Source organism: Indicator indicator, chromosome 15 (genome assembly GCF_027791375.1).
Source record: "Indicator indicator isolate 239-I01 chromosome 15, UM_Iind_1.1, whole genome shotgun sequence".
In the NCBI taxonomy this organism is placed as follows: Eukaryota; Metazoa; Chordata; class Aves; order Piciformes; family Indicatoridae; genus Indicator; species Indicator indicator.
The window spans coordinates 16,139,560-16,142,694 of NC_072024.1; positions in this window are offsets into that span (position 1 = coordinate 16,139,560).

Consider the following 3,135-nt stretch of genomic DNA (forward strand, 5'->3'; position numbering starts at 1 on the left):
TCCTGTGTATGCTCTTTGAAGAACTCAGTGATGCAGCATGAGGATTCAGGGAAAGGAGGGTGAGCTGCAGGCAGTAATCTCCCAATGACATTATCTAAGCTGTGTCTGTCTTAAACACACAGAGAAAACTAAATTGTGAGCCATAGTAATACTGATCTTATACAGATCATTCCCTGTATTTTCTCACAGGAGGGGGGGGAAAGAAAGTGCCAGATGTCCAGATTGATACAGTACACTTGGGAGACTGTTTGTTAGGAAGCCATCTTTATAATGAAGATTTGAGAGCACACCTTCACTGTAATAACAGACATCACAGGCTTTACCCTTCAGCCAAAGAATGAAATCAGCCTGGACCAATAAAGCCCAAATTGAGGCTATGATCTAGTTGGTGTGTGTTTAAAAGGATTGACGGGAAAACAACACTCACTAAGGAGCAAAGAGTGACTGAAGTCTTTTAGTTGACTTATTTCACTTTGCCACTACCAATCAAGTATGCAGAGATAAACAGTAACAGCCTGGCAGTGCTTACAATTTACACTGTATATACATAAAACATGGTGTAAATCTATTAGAAGCAAAAATACGGTGTAGAAATCACTTGATTGTTCTCGTGATACTTATGGTTTTTTCATTCTGTTTTTCGTAGCCATTATTTCACTTATGCTTGGCCTCACTTGAATTTATTTTATGCTGCTTTTCTCAACCACAGATTAGGGTAACCCAAGTTATGCTGCCTAACCTCACTCAACAGACGTGAAGTTATCCATGTCACTGAGATGATGGTTGAGCCAGATGTCAAGATCTGTCTGAAGGAAGGTGTTTAAACAGCAGGAGTGATAGAAAAATTGCTACTCTCTTCCCCAGCACAGCCAGTATTTTAACAGCTGCTTTTAATCAGCATGGAGCGGCTAGTTAGATGGTTCTGTGGCTTTGCCTACATCAGCAGGTAGGAGATTCCAGGATAGCAGGTCTATAGAATATGAGACGTTGCTGAAGACGCAACTGCACTATAAGTGTTTTTGAACTGTGCTCCAGGCTATCTCCTGTCTTTCCTGTTGGACTGAGTACTCATTAATGGCTGGGGTGTACTGGCTGCTTTCTCAGACTGAATCTTCTGTTTCATCTTTATTTGAAAGCAATGCAGTTGATGAGCTCTGAGACTGCTCTGCAGGGCAAGCCTAATGACAGTAAGCAGGGATGATCAGGAGCTTTGATCCAGGACAGTAGTTCTGACTGAAACTACTTTAGACTTGCCTTCTGACTTTGTGGCTGCAGACAGAATCAAGTGAGAGTCAACTCATGAAAAATCAAGAAGTAGTTGAAAGCATGCAAGGAAGGACAAAGGAAAAAAAAAAGGAAAGTTGTGTGACTTGCTCAGAGAGGTTGGTAATCCTCACTCTACAAGATGACACTGATTTTAGGCCTGTTTGAGGATATGGCACAGCCAGATAGCTAGCAAGATATTTGCTGCTATATAGCATATATATGGTTCGCTTAAGGATCATTAATGGGGACGTTAATGGTTGAATTTACTGTTAGTTCTCCAGTAGATAAGGTATTTATAGTTGAAAATCTGAAGAGCCCTCTATCAGTAGCTCTCCTGTCGATGATACTTTTAACTCCTGAGATCTTTCACAGTCCCCTACTGATCATATTCCTTTGGGCATCGTAACTCCAGGAGAACAAAAAAAGTCCATGTATTGGAAACAAATTGGATTTCAACAGGAAGACGGCAGGGAAACTAGCAAGTGGTAGAGCAACTAAGTTTTGTATAGTGCTCTCTAAAATGAACTCTGCCATCAAGTTCAGTTGTTTGGTTCCTTTTTTTCTTCTTCTTCCTGGCATGTAGCCTATTTCCTGTCTAGCCTTTCTTTGAAGTTTTGGGTTGGTTTGGGTTTTTTAATTATTATTGAAAAGATTTTTGAAAAGGCTGCTGCAACAGTTTAAGAAAACCATTAAGCTTAAGAGAATGGTGTCTGCTTTTATTTCTTCCAATAAATGAAAGTATATGAAAGTTTCAATCTTACCTTGCTACGTTTCACATGTTACTTTTTAGCTGCAATTTGCCAAGTGAGCATGGATAGATACTCTGTAAATACAGGTGTCTTCAGAGTCCTGTAGACAGAATTGCAGGGTTCTTATGTAAACAGTACACACGACTAGTGTCTTATGAAATTAGATGATAGATCAGTAGATGTAACAGTTTACATTTAAAATCATGTAACACAGCTTCCAACATGAAGTTTCATGAGCAAGATGTGAAGTATTTTGTTGTTGTCTAAGTTGTTGTGTTCGGGGGGTTTGTGTGTTTGTTTTCAGATTGACTTCTAGTGCTGCTCAAGCCTTCTAGAACAAATAACGAAGCGTTACTTTGCCTCATTAAGTTTGTAGCTGTAATACAGTGTTCAGAATAGCTAGAGAAAATCTATTTTCTGATTATGGCTGGTGAAGTAACTCTTTTATCCAAATAGAAGTCTGTATTTGTCAAATTCTACAAATTTCTACGTATTGTAGAAATGTGAACTATTTATGGAAAGGAAACCAATTGGGATAATTCTGTTAATACTTCTGCTTGTGTAGAGAAACAAGGTTAGTGGTAAGAGGCACTGGATAACATGAAATGCTTTTACAGACAAGAACAGGCTTGAGGTGGAAATTGAAACAGATGTATCGAGCAAGGTTTGAACGGTGGAAAAACCTGAGTTGGAGCCCTTCCCTCGAAGCCCGGCGCTGCTACCCACAGCCTCATGACCGCTCCCACTTACTGCGCCGGGCTGTGAACGGCTGTCACCCGCCCCCTCCTCACCGGCGGGGAGCGAAATGGCGCCAACGGCGCCTGCGCGCAGCCACGGGCGGGCTCCCAGAGCTGCCTCCTGGCGCCGGCAGGGGGAGCCAGCGGCCCGCGAGGCTCCACCCCGCCGCTCCTGCGGGCGGTGTGCGCGCGGCGCGGGGCGGGGCGCGGGGCGGCTGCCTGCCCGCTTGCTGGCTCCTTCGCTCTCTCCGCCCCCGCTGCACCGCACGGCCTTGCTGAGGCGTGCTGCCTACAGCCCTCGCGGAGTGCCACCGGCCCTGCCATCTCCATCTGCCACCGCTGCCTGAGTCCCTCTGCCGCCGCCGCCCTGCTGTTTCGCCCAC